Source organism: Pleurodeles waltl, chromosome 7, assembly GCF_031143425.1.
Source record: "Pleurodeles waltl isolate 20211129_DDA chromosome 7, aPleWal1.hap1.20221129, whole genome shotgun sequence".
In the NCBI taxonomy this organism is placed as follows: Eukaryota; Metazoa; Chordata; class Amphibia; order Caudata; family Salamandridae; genus Pleurodeles; species Pleurodeles waltl.
The window spans coordinates 224299785-224321948 of NC_090446.1; positions in this window are offsets into that span (position 1 = coordinate 224299785).

Genomic DNA, 22164 nt, shown 5'->3' on the forward strand with positions numbered 1-22164 from the left:
CCGATATAGAGTGAACAGTTATTGGTGCCACAAACGCTTTATGTCTCTCACCTTTTACGTAATGTGATATCACATTTGCCTAACTCAACCGCATCATGTTGAATTAAGACATTGCAGTCACTCTCAGCACGTAAAGGTCTAGTCTTTGCTGATACAAAGACGTATTCGTCCAGGAGTGTGATAATTGTTTTCTGGCATATATATATATATATATATATATACATACATATATATGTAAATATATATTGTTTTAACTATTTTGTTTTCCAGATCTTCCTCCCTGCAGTCCCCTATCCTAATTCCCCTTCCCCTCATCTGGCGACTTCAAGATTCAGTGCTATAATAGTCTTCTGAGTTGGTGGTGCCAGGAGGTGGGCCTATTGTTCAGCGGCGTGCAGACCCAGAGGAAACCTGCCACATCTCCACTCATACCACCAGGACGGTCGGACCCGCTGGGCCGGAGATGAGCATCTATGAACCGGCAGTCAACAGAAGACCACCAGTGGTATTAGGAGCCATCCTTTCCCTGTGACCGGTAGATGACTCCCCCCCAGCAAGCACTAAATTCTTCCATCCCCCTCCAGGCACAGCACCCCCCTCTTCCCACCCCCCTCCAGGTACATCGCCCCCTCCCTCCATCCCCCTCCAGGCACAGAACCCTCCTCCCTGCATACATGCACACGCACACAGACACCCACACGCACCACACATACACCCATTCACCTACACTTACACATGCATTCACTCACATACACATACATGCACTCAAGCATGTATACACACACCCATTCAACACACATAATCACACCCATCCAGACACGCATACTCACATGCAGACAAACACTCATTCAGCACAACACTCATACTTGCATGCACACATGCATACACATTTACATGCATACACGCACTCACTTTTACATTCAGACATGCATACAACCACACATGCACACATTCATGCACACACAGACAACACACACACACAAACACATAACACCCCCCACAATCCCAACCCCCTTCCCTGTCAGATGATCAACTTACCTAGTCTGGGGATCAGGTCGTCCGGCAGGGAACGGGAAGGGGCAGCGCCCCGAATTCAGGACACAGCCAGGCCGTACGGTTGCACATAAAATGGCAGGTGGTGTCCTTCTGGCAGGGCGGGCCACTGGTAGAATCACCCCAGTGCCTCCACCAGCCAGCATGACTGGATTTCCACAGAAATTGTGGCAGAAATCCAGCATTTACAATAATATGGTGGGATGAAGACCACCAGCATTGGTGGTCTTCTGGTCCCCGTGGCTTTGGTGGTCTTCAAAGAAGACTGCTAAAGTCATAATGAGGGCCTAAGTGTCTCCAGCTTAATTGCAGTACTGCCAGAAAAAGGTGAAATATTCGGGTCACTTTATTGAGACGGGAATTCAGAAAATATCCAGAGAAAAGGTGGCAGCCATATTGCAGATGAATCATCCAACCACTCAGAGAGATGTTAGGATATTCTTGGGTATGGTGAGCTACTGCCGCGAATTGATCCCACATTTTTTGATCATTTCAAAGCCCTTGCATAAGCTGACTCAGAAGGAGGTTACTGATCCTCTAGTGTTAGACCAAGCCTGTATGAAAGCCTATACAGATTTGAGAGAAAGCCTGTGTCTAGCCCCAGCTTTGAGTATGCCTAACACAAAACCCTTCATGTTGTTTTGCCATGAGCATGATGCATGTTCCTTGTCTGTCTTGACTCAAGCAAATGGTGGTGTAAATCACCCAGTAGCTTATTTCTCAGCTATTTTGGACTCAGTTGCAGCAGCGTGACCAGGCTGTCTAAGGTCCGTAGCAGCAATTGAACAGAGTCTTACGTAGAGTGAGGGAATTGTGATGGGACACCCCCTTACAATAATGGCCCTATACTCCATTGAAGTTTTGCTCACTCGATCCAAAATCCAGTACTTAACCAGTGTGAGAAGTACGAGACAGTAATCCTGGGGTCCATGAATGTGTCAATAAAAAGATGTACTGTGCTTAAACCAGCAACTTTGCTTCCAAACGAAAGTGCCAAAATTGACAAAATAGATGATATTGAACATGACTGTCTAGAGGTTACTGAATTATGCACAAAACCAAGACCAGAATACTAGAAACACTTGTTTGGAAGAGAATGACCAAATTGTCTTTATTGATGGCTCCTGCCTGAGAGATAACACAAGCGTATTGAGAGCAGAATATGTAGTATGTATTATCTCTGGTATATTAGATGCGTCCTGGCTTCAATGAGTATATTCTGCACAAGTGGCAGAGCTAGTAGCTCTTACTAGAGCATGCCATGTTTCTGCAAAGCTTAAGGTACCCATTTATACAGACAGTCAATATGGATTCGGAATAGTCCATGAGTTTGGCCAATTGTGGTCACAAAGAGATTTCCTGACCTCTTCTGCTTCACCAGTGAGGACTGGCGAGAGAATCCATGAACTGTTACAAGCTATCCAGTTGCCCAAAAAGATTGGTATGATGAAATGAGGGGCACAACTAAAATCACAAGATTGTGTTTCAATGGGGAATGGATATGCGGATCAAGTCACAAGGTTTTGCACATTGAACTGTTCAAAGAAAAACAGGAACTGTTACCTGATAACAATTTAATTCATTCTAGTTATGATGTGCATGTTGTAGATACCACGGACAAGTTGGAAAAATTCCATAACAATCTCTCTATAGATGAAAAGAAAGAATGGCTCAAAATGAAATGTGGTCAGAGGGAGGATGATGTCTGGGTTTCAGGAGAAGAAAGGGTGGTCTTGCCAAATAGTTTTCTTACTCAAATGGCTGGATATTATCATGGTCACGCACATGTGGGATGGGATGCCATGATCCGTACTTTGGTTCAATCCAAAGTTTAGACAGGTTGCCAATGCAATTTGACACAGGTATGTTGTTTGTCAGCAAATGAATGTGGGAAAAGGAACAGTAGTCAACATGGGCCACATTGGAAAAGCTGGAGGTCCGTTTAGCAGAATGCAGATGGATTTCATGGAGATGCCTTTGTGCAGAGGATTGCGATATGCGTTGGTGATTATGTGCATTTTTAGTCACTGGATTGAAGCTTACCCAACACAAAGAAATGACAGCCTCACAGTATCAAAGTTACTTCTTAGGGAGCTGATACCATGTTTTGGGTTTCCAGTCTCTTTAGAATCAGATAGAGGAAGTCACTTCAACAATCAAGTAATAAAACTGCTATGTTCGGTTTTAAACATTGAGCAGAAACTGCACTGTAGTTACCACCCTCAAACATCAGGACTTGTGGAACAGATGAATGGTACCTTGAAGTCAAGAATGGCAAAAATGCTCTTGTGAACATTGCAGATGATATGGTGTTGGACTACTGCAAAGGCCTTGCTGATGTGGTTTGCTCTTTCTCTCATCAGGTGGAATCCATACAACTGCAACTGTCTCAAGGCCAAAGACCCAACGTGAAACCAGGTGACTGGGTTGTGAACAGAGAACACGTAAGGAAGTCGTGCTTGGAGCCTCGGTGGAAAGGCCCCTACCAGATAGTGTTGATCACAACAACCGCTGTAAAGTGTGCTGGACTTCCGAACTGGACCCATGCCAGCCACACTAGGAGAGTACCAAATACTTTGGACAGTGAAGAAGAGTTGTTGAGAGTACCAACAACATCCAAACACACTCCAGGTGTGGAGAGAGAAGAAAGTGAAATAGAAACTGTATCTGAACAAACCACATCCAACAAAAACACTCCTGTGAGAGACGAAGTGGAAGAAAAACAGGAGAATGACTATGAACCCTCCTCAAATGAGGTAGCAGGAGAGTCTGGTCAGAGGAGGGCTCTCTCAGAAGCAGTCACTTTTGAAAGACAAACAGTACAAACGACTGACCCCAGCAGGGAAGGAGTTGAGGTAGATCAAAGCCAAAACGATTTGACTCTTCCGGAACCAGTTGCGGGTACGCCAAAAAAGATATCACAGATCAAGGAGAAACTACATGTCCGATACTGAAAAGAGGATTGACGAAAGGGCCACTGTAAGGAGATGAGTGGCCAGAATCACAGCCAAAGGTGAAGAAAGCAATTACAGTGACAACAATCAAGAAAGAAGTTGACACCAGAAAAAAAGGGGGATTTAAGTGAAGGAGAATTATTTGGTGATCGAAAGCTGAAAAGAAAAAGAATCGCAAACAGAAGGTACTCTGGTCCTGAATGGGTTGATGTATTTACCAGTTAGTGGCAAAAATAATTTTTGCCTTTTGGTTTGATCAAGGCATTCCAGGTCAATATTTTGGCACTTGAAGGAAATAAATGAAATAAACTGTTGAAAACCCATAACTTTGAGAAAAGCGAAAAAGAGGCAGTTAAAATGTACCAGAAAATACTTTTTTTAAATAACCTAACCTGACAAGCTGCAAAAGAGAATTGATAAAACTACTGTTTTTTGATGAGGGTGCTGGAAGAAACACTGAAAGCTGTAAATAATTGCCAAAGAAGATTGAAGATTTTGTTTTAATTTTTGCTGCATAGCTATGCATTTTTTCCTCTTCTCCTTTCTGATTCATTACAGATCATAAGTAACCATAGCCAGCAACGTGGGAAGGGTAGATGCTGTAAATATATAGGTATTGGTTTAGTGAATGTATGTATGATAGTGTGCATGATATTGATTGTAGGTGTGACCGTTCTTGACAAGAATGAGACCAACCATACCTCAGCAGTAGAGACAACTACTGTACTCTCAAACATAGATAAGTTTAGGTTAGATGAGAAATATCTGCATGTAAATGACACACAAGGAGAACTTTCTTCGAATGTTTTCTGTCGCTTATTACATGGTATGTTGACACGATGGATGTGAGAGTGTTATATTTTCACACAAATTCCTGCGTCAGTTGAGGAAGGAGTTACCTATCATAGCTTGCTTCTTACGTATGGCATAAGTTGTAGTCTGTTACTAACAGATGTCATCATCAGGAGAATATCCAATATTTTTATTCCAACTATGATGTTGTGTTTTCATTTGTCCCTATAATTAAGTACCTGAGTAGAATAGCTAAGGAAAATAATATAGAAATAGTGAGAGGATTCTTTGAACCTACATTAACATTTGGAATTGCTTATGCGCATAGAAACAACCTGACATGCTTACTTACACCTGTAGAGAAGAGCTTCTTACACCGCGGATAGAAGAAGGGCATTAAAGGCAATGATAGAAAAAGGGTTAGTGAGAAGGATACCCGGAAATGATCATGCATTTAGTGACATAACGAATCAAGGGAAATTAGCTTTAGATGCGCAACATGTAGGAAAGCTTTGTATATATAGGCCTGAATCTAGCGGTGACAAGGTGTTTGTGGGAACGAGTGAATGCAGGCACGTGGTTCTATTTCAGTAAATGGACGTTTATGTTGAATGCTCAGGATCTGGCAGTTCCGGGAGTATAGTGCATCTGTGGTCCAAATGCACATTACTGTCTTCCTTAAGAATGGTATGGCCCGTCTTACTCAAGAATAGTTTTCCCTAAAATGTACCAGCTTAAAGACTTGAACAAATTACCTAAAATGACTGAATTACATCATAAAACACAAAAGCGAGAATCAATTTCTAGCACTGTTGGAGACATATTTGGAGCAATGATTCCTTCATTGAGATTTGCTCCAAATGCCATAAAGATACGAAAATTGTCTACTATAGTGGACAATATGCTGCCAAATTATTCAGGAGCCATTATCCTAATGGATACAGAGATGGCTGTGGGAAGAGCTATGACTCTTCAGAACCACCTTGCGTTAGACATCCTTTTAGCAAAAGAAGGCAGAGTTTGTAAATTGATGAGTCTGCAACATTGCTGCTCCTATACTAGAAAATAGTAGAGAAATTAGAGGCTTTATTAACAATCTAACCAAAGAAAAAGCTTGTTTAAAGAAACTAACTGAACCAAGTCTATGGGAAAATGTTGGCAAAGAATTGCTTCTGTGGGAAATTGGCTTGGCAACCTGTGCAAAGGGATGGTAATGAAGATAATGCAAGTGGTTCTGATTATTGTGACTTTTTCTAATTGGTATATGGGGAATACGTAAATTGTACAATGCAATTAAAATGAAAAATTGAAAAGGGATCAGAGGTGGGAAGAAATTAGAATGGAAAATTGTTTAGGGAAACTTCAAAGGGAAAAGGAATGAATAAAAATATAAAGGAGATCCAATTTTGAAGAGAAAATATATATAACAAAATAAATAAATGTATTTGGGAAAATGCAAGTGTGATGACATATTTAGTCCTTAGAGGAGGGATTGTGAGCGCTAAATTCTTTACTAATAAATGTTTTATGGATTCTGTATTTTGTATTTGTATAGAAAATGAATTAACCTACAAAATAACGTGCAACTTGAAAATGTGCCTTCTTGAATGGCCACCACTAACTATGTAAAGTTTTACTAAAATGCCTATTAAGGTTTATTCAGAACTTATGATAATGTAAAATAGAGTAATGGGTCAAACGTACAACTGAATGATATGTATATGCTTAAATTAACTATAGGCCTCAAAGTTACCAAGATCTAAGCCTCAGTATTGCACAGCCATTTATTAGAAAATGCAGTGTCAGAATAAAATATGATCTCATGTTTGCTGAATAAAGGTGTTCTGTTCTAACTGAAGGTTGACCAGAATTATAGTAGTAGCAAAAATGTTTTTCCTGTCTTCATGAGAAACTGTTTGTTAGTTAATGTGTAGTAGAAACCTGAATGTTTCAAAATTGTTACAAATGTTAACTCAAAGCATATGAGGATGTACTAACGGAAGGACGGAAGGATATGAAAGTTGCTTCTTTATGAGTCGAACAATGTGCGTAAAGAAGAGGAGCCAATCATCAACATGTGAAAGACTGTTTGGTTATAGGTTAGATCTGAAATATACATTTTATTGGACTAATAGCTATCACATGATTCTTTGACCAATGACAACGTGGGACAATTTTAACTTAACCCCACAGCACTAAGAGTTGTGTGTCATTTTTCCATGCCACTCCATCAGCCATTTAATTCTTAGTCTTTTTTCCATCGACACCTTACTGGGGTCACTTTTCTTCTCACTCATAAGAGATCTACTCTACTCCATACTTCACTTTTCTCTTGCTCCATGCGTGATGCTGGTGCTTGCTTTTGCACCTGATGCTTAGAGCTCGTAGAGCCTTTGTTGCCTACCTTAGATACTTCTTTCTAATGGTTCCGAGAGCTTAGAGTCCTCGATTTCTGAACCATTTCCCTTGTCATGTCCCGATGCTGATGCTGCTTGAACTGATATCCACTTGACGAAGACTATTCACTGCTTGCTGATCCATAAGGACAGGTATATCAACTCCAAATGTCTTTATTATTGATTTGTCTTTTGTTTCTAGGTACCAACTTCTGCCTTTTGATAGAACCATGGTTAGACGTTTTCCAAATTTGTGGTGACTAAATTCTTTGCATGAAGTCCAAACATGCTGATGCTAATCTGAGGTTAGTAAGGTTTTCCTCCATACAAACTAAATTGATAATTAATGTTACACAATTGCTGAAATTCCAATGTATGTTATTGCCATTGCACAATTACTCTTATTGTTGATTTGTACTTTGGCTTTAGAAGGATTAGTCATTATGCAATTGGTCAAATTGAGATTCTTTAGAAGATTTGGTCAACCAGTGATGTTCTTATACTTATAGCATGTGGTTTCGAGACAAATTTACATGATATTAGCATTGTTAGTCTAAGGAAATAAATGTGTCTAACTGATACTAAAGGTGTTGTTACTCATGACCTAATTGGTTAAGGGGTGTGAGAATTACTGACTCTAAAGAATTTCCATTGTTTGTTTGATAATATTAATGGTTTGCATTGATTAAGGGTGTGAATATCTTAAATGAGTCAAAAGGCCCATCGACCTATGAACTATCAATTATCATAAAGAAGATAAGGTAAGATGCGCTCCCACAGTGCAAAGGGACAAAGTCAATGAAAAGTGCACTGGTGCTATATACAAATATAATTGTGACTGTAAGGGCTAGTGGAATGTTTTCTTTGAGAGAATCGCTCCTCGGGTATCCCAATTCACAATGAAAATTGAAAACTGTTCACATAAGAAACTGTTTTTGACATTTCGACCCTACTACATGTCAGATAAATCAGAACAGGGTCATCATTGGGACAGCCAATTTCAAGGAGACATCTTAGAATAGACAGAACAAACATCAAGAGTAAGACAATAGGAAATAGGAATCATAAGGGGCATTGATGATCCGCCCAAAATGACCTATGAGATACCATAGGATATCACATGGATCTTCTCATCTCCTCATGGGTACTTCAAGATTAGGTTAACTCCCAGTTAGTACCGAAAAGTGGAAAAGAACAAGTTTCATGTGTGGAGCATAACCAAAATACTCATGCCCAAACCAGTGGAAAAAAAAAAGAAGATGTGCTTGACAAAAACGCATGCGGATAACCATTTCTTCAGTATCTGACAATCCGAATAAATGTAAAATAGCGGGAACTCGTAGAAAACCGTTTTTGAATTACTGGATTTTACAGATAATGCATCTGAGAAGATGTATGTATGGTAGTCAATTAGTTCTCACTGTTATAGATGGTATTTGCTAATGTATGTGACAATACCACATATAAATAAATGTAAATAAAGAGCTATTTAAAAAAAACAATAATTATTGATGGGTCATTTAGAGATACTGGCGCTGATGAGACGGAGAAAGCACAGGACCTGACTTTTTCAAGAGTTCATAATAAAGATGTAAAAGCCATCTTCTGTCAGATGTCAGTGACAAAGCCCAACACATGTATAAAAAGGTGGATATTTAAATAGGAAAATGAAAAAGATTTGTGTTTCCTGGGCATAAACCTAAACCAAATGAAGGGAAAGTATAAGTAAGGGAGGTGGTGTAATATGAGAAGACAAGATTGGATTGGTGGATAAATTGGTGACTGAAGGGAAAGATAGTTTGTGGATAGTGTGTAAGTGGGTAGATAGGTTAGTGTGTGGACCAATATACAAATCTGAGCAGGTACGTGAATGAGCGATATTGAGAATGGAAAAGTGAATGGGCGAATGAGTATGTAGGTTAGAGAACTATGAAGGTCTGGATTGGTGGATGAATGGTTGTCAGAGTGGGTCATTTTAGGGGGAGAGAGGATTGCTCAATCAATGAATGGGTAGATGGCTGACTGATGGGATAAGTGAGTGGATGGATGACCAAGTGGGTGCGTGAGTGAATGGTAGGATTGGTAATTCTGTTGGTGAGAGAATACATTATAGAGTGCAATGGAAAGATGTGTGTGGAATGTGAGTGGATGGATACAAAAACCATCGTACTAAAACACATACAATGAAAATCCTGTCATACTAATACACATTATAAGACTCTAGATCACAAACACCCATCACATGAACACAGAGAAAGAAAGAAGAAGTGAGCAAAGGGGAGATGAGTGGGTGACCAAGTGGATGGGTGGATAAGTGGGCAGGTGATTAAAGGTGGTTGATTGCGCGAACATTAGCGAGTGGGTGAAATTGTGGGCAACACTGTGTGATAGTGTGGTGTATGTGATGGGATGTGTGTCTAGTAGTGCATCTGTGTGGTGTTCAATCAATGTGTAACTAATGATATGCCTATTTGCTTGTTTGATGTGTTTGTGGGATGGCTGATAGGAATGTATTTGATAGAGTGTGTATGATGACACATGTAATGGGTAATGTATACACAATACAAACAAATTACTTGTGAAATGTAAAATAGGCCTATAGTTAATGTATAATGGAAGCTTTGTAAGGCTTCTATAGAGTATGTATGTCAACTTAAGCAAGCATCCTTCTGGATATATTACAGAGAAATAGTGTTACACCTGGAAAGAACGATGCTGGCTTTCAATGGCAGATCACCCACAAGCAAAAACCAAGAACACAGAGGCAGGAAAAAACATTAGAACAAGTAGAAGGACACCTGAATCATTATTGTGTCACACATGCAGCATTGATTGGATGCGGACATTCTGCCAGTAGCAGCAATGGTCAAATTTCTCATTAGAGAATCGTTCTTTTGTGAGGCTTGGAGGTCACTATAAAGCCTCCACTAAAATACATGGGCATTTGGGTAGAGATAACCAGTTTTGGATGTTCTGGGTGGTTCTAGTGATTCTTCAGCTACATACATGTGTGTTGTAGCAGAACAGCAAAACCAAGTGTTCCTTCACATTCGGCCTTCAGAAACAACCTTTTTTACGCTCCTGAAGCATTGCGTAGCCTAGCCATGCAAGCGTTAAGATGCATACCTGAAACACACATGTGCCTGAACCACATATATGTGTGGTTAAGTGGTTCACACAGCAGGAGCAGCCGGGAGAGGAATGTGGTGGTCGGGTAAGTGCGGCTGGGGCAGGTGGGGGGATTTTTAAGGACTGGGTGGGATAGGTTTTAGAGTTCAGGATGGGGACGGGGTAGCTTTTAGGACAGGGCATGGTAGGTTTTAGGGCTGGGGTTCAGAGTAGTTTTTAGGACAGGGCAGGTTAGATGTTATGGTTTAGGTCAGGGGTCTGGTAGTTTTTAGGACAGATTGGGGTAGTTTTCAGAATTGGGAAGGTTTTAGGGATCAGGGCAGGGGTCAGGGTAGTTTTTGGGACAGTGAAGATTTTAGGTTGCAGCGCGGTGGGTCAACATTGTTTTTAGGGCAGGGTGGGGTAGGGTTTAGGGTTCAGGGTGGGGTGAAGATAAGGATAGTTTTTAGGACAGGATGGGGTAGTTTTAAGGACAAGGTGGGGTAGGTTTTAGGATTCAGGGCGTGGGGTCAGGGTAGTTTTTAGGACAGGGTGGGGTAGGTTTAGGACAGGTCAGGGTAGCTTTTAGGGTTTAGGGCAAGGGTTGGGGTCATTTTTAGGACAGTGCAGGTTAGGTTTTAGGGCTTAGGTTGGGGGCACAGGGTTGGGTCGTTGTTAAAACAGGGCAGGGTAGGTTTTAGAGTTTAGGGCGGGATGGGGGATTACAGTAGTTTTAGGATAGGGTGAGTAGATTTTAGGACAGGGTAGGTTTTAGGGCTTAGGGACGGGGTCGTTTTTAGATCAGGGTGGGGTAGTGTTTAGGACAGGTTAGGTTTTAGGGCAGGGGCGGGGGTTGGGGTAGTTTTTAGGACAGGGCGGGGTCGTTTTTAGGATAGAGTAGATTTTAGGGTTCAGGCCGGGGTGGGGGTTGGGATTGCAGTATTTTCTAGGACAGGGCTGGGTAGTTTTTAGGGTTTAAGAAAGGGTCAGAGTGTTTTTTAGGACAGGGTGGGGTAGATTTTAGAATTTAGAGCGGGGTCAGGATCGTTTTTAGGACACAGTAGGTTTTAGGGTTTAGGCCGTGGGTGAGGGGATCGGGGGACCTGTATCACAAAACCACGGATGGCGTTACCACATATACCCTTACGAAGCATGTTTTTACAACACAATTTGTTGCAAAGGCATGCGTGGTAAAGACGTGGTCATGGTTCCAAACGCCTGGTTGAGCAATGCGTTGCTCTGCCATGCGTGGTTCTGTCATACAACTGGCTTAGAGGTTGCTATAAAGCCCCAACTAAAATACCTGGGCATTTGGGTAGAGATAACCAGTTTTGAATGTTCTGGCAGGTTCTAGTGATTCTTCAGCTACATACATGAGTGTTGTAGCAGAATAGGAAAACCAAGTGTTCCTTCACATTCTGATGAGCGAATCCTTGGCCAAGCAGCAATCTCCATATCTCCTCGGATCCTGAAAGAGAAAGAAACACACAGGAAGAGCAGGGCTCATTTACAAGTAGATATACGGGCCCTCATTTTGACTTTGATGGTCTGCAACGTCCCGCCAGCCACAAGACCGCCAGTGATGGCGATCGCCCGACTGCCATATTATGACTACTGGCAGCTCTCCACCATAATTTTTGGTGGAAAGCCACCAGCAGCCATATTGGCAGTTGGCAGAGCAGTGGAGGTTGGTCACTGGCACCCCCACCTCAACACAACACCACCACACCTATTACGACTTAGTAGTAGGGGTGGCCGTGTTGCATTGGTGTGGCACTGGCGGCAGAGCAAGCGCCATGGACCCCGTTCCCTCCCGGATGACCACCAGGTAAGGTGATCGACCGACAGGGGAGGGGGAGAGGGGTTGGTGAGTGTTGTGTGTGTGAATGGGGGTGTGGGTTTGTGTAAATGAAGGGGATTGGGGGGTGTCATGTGTGTTTGTGTGCTTGTGTATGCAAGTGTATGTGTGCGTGTGTGAATGCGTGTATGCAGGGGTGGAGGGTGTTGGAATGGGGGTCGGGGTGTCACGGCTTGGGGTAGTGAGGGGCTTCAGATGGGGTCAGGGGTGGGTCCTACATGGAGGGTTTGTTGGGGAGTCCTTCAGTGGTGACAGGAATTAGCATTCCTGTCACCAGTATCGTTACCGCCAGGGATTCAATCAATCAATCAATCAATAAATTTATAAAGTGTGCTATGTACCCGTTAGGGTTTCAAGGCGCTGAGGGGGGCGGGGGAGCAGCTGCTATCGGTCGAAGAGCCATGTCTTGAGGAGTCTCCTGAAGGTGAGGAGGTCCTGGGTCTGGCGAAGGGAGGTCGGGAGTGAGTTCCAAGTCTTGGCGGTGAGGTAGAAGGATCTGCCGCCGGAGGTCTTGCGTTGAATTCGGGGAACGATGGCGAGGGAGAGGTTGGCAGAGCGGAGTTGGCGGGTGGGGACGTAGAAGTTGAGTCTGTTGTTCAGGTAGGCGGGTCTGGTGTCGTGTAGTGCTTTGTGCGCGTGGGTGAGAAGTTTAAAGGTGATCCTCTTGTCCACGGGGAGCCAGTGGAGGTCCTTCAGGTGGTGGGAGATGTGGCATCGGCGGGGTATGTCGAGGATCAGGCGGGCGGATGCGTTCTGGATGCGTTGGAGTCGTTGGATGTCTTTTGCTGGGATGCCTGTGTAGAGTGCGCTGCCGTAGTCAAGTCTGCTACTGACGAGGGCCTGGGTCACCATTTTTCTGGTTTCCGTCGGGATCCACTTGTAGATTCTACGGAGCATGCGGAGGGTGTTGAAGCAGGAGGAGGAGACTGCGTTGACCTGTTTGGACATGGTGAGAGCGGAGTTGAGGATGAAGCCGAGGTTGCGTGCGTGGTTGGCTGGAATGGGTGGGGGTCCCAGTGCGGTGGGCCACCAGTAGTCATCCCAGGCCGAGGGGGAGCGTCCGAGGATGAGGACTTCCGGCTTATCGGAGTTTAATTTCAGGTGGCTGTTTCTCATCCAATCGGCAATGGATTTCAGTCCCTCGTGTAGGTTGGCTTTGGCGGTGTGTGGATCTTTAGTCAGGGAGAGGATGAGCTGGGTGTCGTCGGCGTAGGAGAGGATGCTGAGATTGTGCTGACGGGCCAGTTGTGCGAGGGGTGCCATGTATACGTTGAACAGCATTGGGCTTAGCGAGGAGCCTTGGGGGACGCCGCAGATGAGGTTGGTGGCTTCGGAGCGGAAGGGTGAGAGTCGGACTCTCTGGGCTCTGCCGGAGAGAAAAGAGGAGATCCAGTTGAGGGCTTTGTCCTGTATTCCGGCTTCGTGGAGACGGGTTAGTAGGGTGCGGTGGCAGACCGTATCAAAGGCGGCAGATAGGTCTAGGAGGATGAGGGCTGAGGTTTCGCCGTTGTCCATTTGCTGTCTGATGTCGTCTGTGGCGGCGAGGAGGGCAGTCTCGGTGCTGTGATTGCATCTGAATCCGGATTGGGAGGGGTCTAGGATGGAGTTGTCTTCGAGGTAGTGGGTGAGCTGGACGTTGACGATCTTCTCGATGACCTTCGCTGGGAAGGGGAGGAGGGAGATCGGGCGGAAGTTTTTGAGGTCGTTGAGAAAGCCTTGGGTTTCTTGAGGAGGGCTTGGATATCGTCGTGTTTCCAACTGTCCGGAAAGATTGCGGTGTCGAAGGATAGGTTGATGATCTTACGAAGTTGGGGGGCGATGGTGAAGTCGGCTTTGTTGTAGACATGGTGTGGGCAGGGGTCTGAGGGGGATCCTGAGTGGATGGAGTTCATGGTCTTTCGGGTTTCGGCGTCGTCTACGTGGGTCCAGGTGGTGAGGCGGTCAGCGTAGGAGGAGTTGTCGGGGGTGGGGTCTGGCGGAGGTGTGGTGTTGAGGCTGTCGTGGATGGCGGTGATTTTCTGGTAGAAAAAAGTGGAGAGTGCGTCGCAGAGTTTCTGGGATGGTGGGACGTCGTTGACGTTGGCGTTGGGGTTGGAGAGCTCCTTCACGATGCAGAAGTGCTGTCGTGTGCGTTGTTGTTTAGGCGTTCTGTGAAGTGGGAGCGTTTGGCGAGTCGGATAAGTTGGTGGTGCTTGCGGGTGGCTTCCTTGTGGGTTGCTAGGCTGTCAGGCGTGCGCTCGAGAAGCCATTTTTTCTTGAGTTTCTGGCAGGTGCGTTTGGAGGTGATCAGTTCGTCTGTGAACCAGGCTGCTTTTTTCTTTTCTTGGTTGACGGTGGACCTCTTGATTGGTGCGAGGGTGTTGGCGCAGTTGAGGATCCACTGTTGGAGGATGATGGCGGCAGAGTCCAGGTCGGTGGGGTCGGTTGGTGGTTTCTTGGCGAGGGTGCTGGTTAGTTGGTCTTCGGTGACTTTTCCCCAGCGGCGGTGCGGCGGTAGTGGGGTGCAGTGGTGTTCAGTGTTTTTCTTGAATGTGAAGTGGACGCAGTGGTGGTCGGTCCAGTGGAGTTCGGTGGTGTGGCTGAATGAGATGTGGTTGCTTGCAGTGAAGAGTGGGTCTAGGGTGTGACCGGCGATGTGGGTGGGTGTGTTGACCAGTTGTCTGAGTCCGAGGTTGGAGAGGTTGGTGGTCAGTGATGCGGTGTTGGCGTCGTTGTTGTTCTCCAGGTGGAAATTGAGGTCTCCAAGGAGGATGTAGTCCGTTGAGGCGAGGGCGTGGGTGCTTGCGAGGTCGGAAATGGTGTCACTGAAGGGGGCTCTTGGTCCTGGAGGTCGGTATATGAGAGTTCCTCTGAGGGTAGTGTTGGGGTCCGTGTGGATCTGGAAGTGAAGGTGTTCAGCTGTCTTGAGGGTGTCGTCCGTGTGGGTGTGGATCTTGAGGGTGGATTTGTGGACGATGGCTATTCCTCCACTGATTCCGTTGGTGCGATCTCTTCTGGTGATCTTATAGCCGTCCGGGATGGCGATGGCGACGTCTGGGGCCGAGGAGTCGTTTAACCAGGTTTCGGTCAGGAAGGCTACGTCTGGGGCGACGGTGTCGAGCAGGTCCCAGAGCTCGATGGCGTGCTTTCGTGCGGAGCGTGTGTTGAGGAGGATGCAGTGGAGGTGGTTGGTGTTGGTCGTTGTAGGTTTCGATGTTCTGTTGCAGGTAAAGTTGCAGTTGCGGCAGGAAAAAGGTCCTTTGGTGTGCTTCGGGGAGGCCTGGAAGCAGGCTGTGGAGTAGCCGGGGTTAAGGGCGATGAGTTCGCTGGCTGAGTAGCGAAGGCTGGTGGTGCGGTGGGCGTGCGGACCAGGAGGGGTGGCGCTGGGCGCAGTCCAGGTGCGGACGGGCGCAGACGGGCTTGCCTCAGGCGCGCCTCCGGCGCGCCAGCGGCACGGACGCGCAGCACCAGCCTTTAAGAAAGGGGGGGAGCAGCTGGGAGGCGGGAGGCAGGAGGCGGGAGGGAGCTGCGTATGGGGGCGCGAGGGGGGTGGGGTCGCAGGGAGGCAGCGGCAGGGAGAGAATGGCAAGGGGGAGCGCACAAGGGGCCAAAATCAGGAAAAACAAGGCACAAAAGTAAGGCACAAATTAAAAACAGTCACAAAATACAATAATGGCACAAAATACAATCGGCGTACAGCAGTCAGAAGGGGCACAAATGGGGGCAAGAGCGCAAGGAGGCAAGGCGCTGAAAAAGTGGAAAAACACTTACAGTAACGGCGAAAAGCGGCACACGGGTGTAAGGAAATGCCTCCTTGGCATGGTTGCCCCCTGACTTTTTGCCTTTGCTGATGCTATGTTTACAATTGAAAGTGTGCTGAGGCCTGCTAACCAGGCCCCAGCACCAGTGTTCTTTCCCTAACCTGTACTTTTGTATCCACAATTGGCAGACCCTGGCATCCAGATAAGTCCCTTGTAACTGGTACTTCTAGTACCAAGGGCCCTGATGCCAAGGAAGGTCTCTAAGGGCTGCAGCATGTCTTATGCCACCCTGGAGACCTCTCACTCAGCACAGACACACTGCTTGCCAGCTTGTGTGTGCTAGTGAGGACAAAACGAGTAAGTCGACATGGCACTCCCCTCAGGGTGCCATGCCAGCCTCTCACTGCCTATGCAGTATAGGTAAGCCACCCCTCTAGCAGGCCTTACAGCCCTAAGGCAGGGTGCACTATACCATAGGTGAGGGTACCAGTGCATGAGCATGGTACCCCTACAGTGTCTAAACAAAACCTTAGACATTGTAAGTGCAGGGTAGCCATAAGAGTATATGGTCTGGGAGTCTGTCAAACACGAACTCCACAGCACCATAATGGCTACACTGAAAACTGGGAAGTTTGGTATCAAACTTCTCAGCACAATAAATGCACACTGATGCCAGTGTACATTTTATTGTAAAATACACCCCAGAGGGCACCTTAGAGGTGCCCCCTGAAACTTAACCGACTATCTGTGTAGGCTGACTAGTTTTAGCAGCCTGCCACAAACCGAGACATGTTGCTGGCCCCATGGGGAGAGTGCCTTTGTCACTCTGAGGCCAGTAACAAAGCCTGCACTGGGTGGAGATGCTAACACCTCCCCCCGGCAGGAATTGTCACACCTGGCGGTGAGCCTCAAAGGCTCACCTCCTTTGTGCCAACCCAGCAGGACACTCCAGCTAGTGGAGTTGCCCGCCCCCTCCGGCCAGGCCCCACTTTTGGCGGCAAGGCCGGAGAAAATAATGAGAAAAACAAGGAGGAGTCACTGGCCAGTCAGGACAGCCCCTAAGGTGTCCTGAGCTGAGGTGACTCTGACTTTTAGAGATCCTCCATCTTGCAGATGGAGGATTCCCCCAATAGGGTTAGGATTGTGACCCCCTCCCCTTGGGAGGAGGCACAAAGAGGGTGTACCCACCCTCAGGGCTAGTAGCCATTGGCTACTAACCCCCCAGACCTAAACACGCCCTTAAATTTAGTATTTAAGGGCTACCCTGAACCCTAGAAAATTAGATTCCTGCAACAAGAAGAAGGACTGCCCAGCTGAAAACCCCTGCAGCGGAAGACCAGAAGACGACAACTGCCTTGGCTCCAGAAACTCACCGGCCTGTCTCCTGCCTTCCAAAGATCCTGCTCCAGCGACGCCTTCCGAAGGGACCAGCGACCTCGACATCCTCTGAGGACTGCCCCTGCTTCGAAAAGACAAGAAACTCCCGAGGACAGCGGACCTGCTCCAAGAAAAGCTGCAACTTTGTTTCCAGCAACTTTAAAGATCCCTGCAAGCTCCCCGCAAGAAGCGTGAGACTTGCAACACTGCACCCGGCGACCCCGACTCGACTGGTGGCGATCCAACACCTCAGGAGGGACCCCAGGACTACTCTGATACTGTGAGTACCAAAACCTGTCCCCCCTGAGCCCCCACAGCGCCGCCTGCAGAGGGAATCCCGAGGCTTCCCCTGACCGCGACTCCTTTGAACCTAAAGTCCCGACACCTGGGAGAGACCCTGCACCCGCAGCCCCCAGGACCTGAAGGACCGGACTTTCACTGGAGAAGTGACCCCCAGGAGTCCCTCTCCCTTGCCCTAGTGGAGGTTTCCCCGAGGAATCCCCCCCTTGCCTGCCTGCAGCGCTGAAGAGATCCCGAGATCTCTCATAGACTAACATTGCGAACCCGACGCTTGTTTCTACACTGCACCCGGCCGCCCCCGCGCCGCTGAGGGTGAAATTTCTGTGTGGACTTGTGTCCCCCCCGGTGCCCTACAAAACCCCCCTGGTCTGCCCTCCGAAGACGCGGGTACTTACCTGCAAGCAGACCGGAACCGGGGCACCCCCTTCTCTCCATTCTAGCCTATGTGTTTTGGGCACCACTTTGGACTCTGCACCTGACCGGCCCTGAGCTGCTGGTGTGGTGACTTTGGGGTTGCTCTGAACCCCCAACGGTGGGCTACCTTGGACCAAGAACTGAGCCCTGTAAGTGTCTTACTTACCTGGTTAATCTAACAAATACTTACCTCCCCTAGGAACTGTGAAAATTGCACTGTGTCCACTTTTAAAACAGCTATTTGTCAATAACTTGAAAAGTATACATGCAATTTTGATGATTTGAAGTTCCTAAAGTACTTACCTGCAATACCTTTCGAATGAGATATTACATGTAGAATTTGAACCTGTGGTTCTTAAAATAAACTAAGAAAAGATATTTTTCTATATAAAAACCTATTGGCTGGATTTGTCTCTGAGTGTGTGTACCTCATTTATTGTCTTGTGTATGTACAACAAATGCTTAACACTACTCCTTGGATAAGCCTACTGCTCGACCACACTACCACAAAATAGAGCATTAGTATTATCTCTTTTTACCACTATTTTACCTCTAAGGGGAACCCTTGGACTCTGTGCATGCTATTCCTTACTTTGAAATAGCACATACAGAGCCAACTTCCTACATTGGTGGATCAGCGGTGGGGTACAAGACTTTGCATTTGCTGGACTACTCAGCCAATACCTGATCACACGACAAATTCCAAAATTGTCATTAGAAATTGATTTTTGCAATTTGAAAAGTTTTCTAAATTCTTAAAAGTCCTGCTAGGGCCTTGTGTGTTAAGTCCCTGTTTAGCATTGTCTTTTAGAGTTTAAAAGTTTGTTAAAAGTTTGAAATTAGATTCTAGAAACAGTTGTAGATTCTTAAAAGTATTCCAACTTTTAGAAACAAAATGTCTAGCACAGATGTGACTGTGGTGGAACTCGACACCACACCTTACCTCCATCTTAAGATGAGGGAGCTAAGGTCACTCTGTAAAATAAAGAAAATAACAATGGGCCCCAAACCTACCAAAATACAGCTCCAGGAGCTTTTGGCAGAGTTTGAAAAGGCCAACCCCTCTGAGGGTGGCAACTCAGAGGAAGAGGATAGTGACTTGGAGGACAATTCCCCCCTACCAGTCCTATCTAGGGAGAACAGGGTCCCTCAAACCCTGACTCCAAAAATAATAGTCAGAGATGCTGGTTCCCTCACAGGAGAGACCAACACCTCTGAAATCACTGAGGATAGCCCCAGTGAAGAGGACATCCAGTTAGCCAGGATGGCCAAAAGATTGGCTTTGGAAAGACAGATCCTAGCCATAGAGAGGGAAAGACAAGAGATGGGCCTAGGACCCATCAATGGTGGCAGCAACATAAATAGGGTCAGAGATTCTCCTGACATGTTGAAAATCCCTAAAGGGATTGTAACTAAATATGAAGATGGTGATGACATCACCAAATGGTTCACAGCTTTTGAGAGGGCTTGTGTAACCAGAAAAGTGAACAGATCTCACTGGGGAGCTCTCCTTTGGGAAATGTTCACAGGAAAGTGTAGGGATAGACTCCTCACACTCTCTGGACAAGATGCAGAATCTTATGACCTCATGAAGGGTACCCTGATTGAGGGCTTTGGATTCTCCACTGAGGAGTACAGGATTAGGTTCAGGGGGGCTCAAAAATCCTCGAGCCAGACCTGGGTTGACTTTGTTGACTACTCAGTGAAAACACTAGATGGTTGGATTCAAGGCAGTGGTGTAAGTAATTATGATGGGCTGTACAATTTATTTGTAAAAGAACACCTGTTAAGTAATTGTTTCAATGATAAACTGCATCAGCATCTGGTAGACCTAGGACCAATTTCTCCCCAAGAATTGGGAAAGAAGGCGGACCATTGGGTCAAGACTAGGGTGTCCAAGACTTCAACAGGGGGTGACCAAAAGAAAGGGGTCACAAAGACTCCCCAGCAGAAGGGTGATGAGACAACCAAAACTAAAAATAGTAAAGAGTCTTCTACAGGCCCCCAAAAACCTGCACAGGAGGGTGGGCCCAGAGCCTCTTCACAAAACAATGGGTACAAGGGTAAAAACTTTGATCCCAAAAAGGCCTGGTGTCATAGCTGTAAACAGCATGGACACCAAACTGGAGACAAGGCCTGTCCCAAGAAAGGTTCCACTCCAAACTCCCATCCAGGTAACACTGGTATGGCTAGTCTCCAAGTGGGATCAACAGTGTGCCCAGAGCAAATCAGGGTCCACACTGAAGCTACTCTAGTTTCTGAGGGTGGGGTGGATTTAGCCACACTAGCTGTCTGGCCGCCTAACATGCAAAAATACAGACAGCAACTCTTAATTAATGGGACTAGAATAGAGGGCCTGAGGGATACAGGTGCCAGTGTCACCATGGTGACAGAGAAACTGGTTTCCCCTGGCCAATACCTGACTGGAAAAACTTACACAGTCACCAACGCTGACAATCAGAGAAAAGTACATCCCATGGCAATGGTTACTTTAGAATGGGGAGGGGTCAATGGCCTGAAACAGGTGGTGGTCTCCTCAAATATCCCAGTGGACTGTCTGCTTGGAAATGACCTGGAGTCCTCAGCATGGGCTGAGGTAGAACTAAAAACCCATGCAGCAATGCTGGGTATCCCTGAACTGGTGTGTGTGAAAACCAGAGCACAATGCAAGGCACAGGGTGAACAAGTAGAGCTGGAGTCTGGAAGAATGGCCCAGCCTACCAAGAGAAAAGGAAAGTCAGTTGGGAAACCAACTGCAACACAGCAAAAGAAAGGGAACCTCTCTTCTCAGGAAGAAGTTCTGCCCTCTGAGGGAACTGAGCCCTTGGAGCTTGAACCTTATCAGGTTGAGCTCTTGGGCCCAGGGGGACCCTCAAGGGAAGAGCTGTGTAAGGGACAAGAAACCTGTCCCTCTCTTGAAGGCCTTAGGCAGCAAGCTGCTGAAGAGTCCAAAGGCAAGAAAAATGGAACACATAGGGTCTATTGGGAAGATGGGCTCCTGTACACTGAGGCCAGAGACCCCAAACCTGGTGCCACTAGGAGAGTGGTAGTGCCTCAGCTGTTCAGAGAGTTCATCCTAACATTGGCCCATGACATTCCCCTTGCTGGACATTTGGGACAAACCAAGACGTGGGAGAGGTTAGTCAACCACTTCTACTGGCCCAATATGTCCAACATGGTTAAGGAGTTTTGCCTCTCCTGCCCCACCTGTCAAGCCAGTGGTAAGACAGGTGGGCATCCAAAGGCCCCCCTCATTCCACTTCCTGTGGTGGGGGTGCCCTTTGAAAGAGTGGGTGTGGACATAGTTGGTCCACTAGAACCTCCCACAGCCTCAGGAAATATGTACATCCTGGTAGTAGTGGATCATGCTACCAGGTATCCTGAAGCTATTCCCCTTTGGTCGACTACTGCCCCTGCAGTAGCCAAGGCCCTCATTGGTATCTTTACCAGAGTGGGTTTCCCTAAGGAGGTGGTGTCTGACAGAGGTACCAACTTCATGTCAGCATACCTAAAGCACATGTGGAATGAGTGTGGAGTGACTTATAAATTCACTACACCCTACCATCCACAAACTAATGGCTTAGTTGAGAGATTCAACAAGACATTAAAAGGCATGATCATGGGGCTCCCAGAAAAACTCAAAAGGAGATGGGATGTCCTCCTGCCATGTCTGCTTTTCGCTTACAGGGAAGTACCACAGAAGGGAGTAGGATTCTCACCCTTTGAACTTCTGTTTGGTCATCCTGTAAGGGGACCACTTGCCCTTGTTAAAGAAGGCTGGGAGAGACCTCTCCATGAGCCTAAACAGGACATAGTGGACTATGTACTTGGCCTTCGCTCTAGAATGGCAGAGTACATGGAAAAGGCAACCAAAAACCTTGAGGCCAGCCAACAGCTCCAGAAGTTTTGGTATGACCAAAAGGCTGCACTGGTTGAGTTCCAACCAGGGCAGAAAGTCTGGGTTCTGGAGCCTGTGGCTCCCAGGGCACTCCAGGACAAATGGAGTGGCCCTTACCCAGTGCTAGAGAGGAAGAGTCAGGTCACCTACCTGGTGGACCTGGGCACAAACAGGAGCCCCAAGAGGGTGATCCATGTGAACCGCCTTAAGCTCTTCCATGACAGGGCTGATGTGAATCTGTTAATGGTAACAGATGAGGATCAGGAGGCAGAGA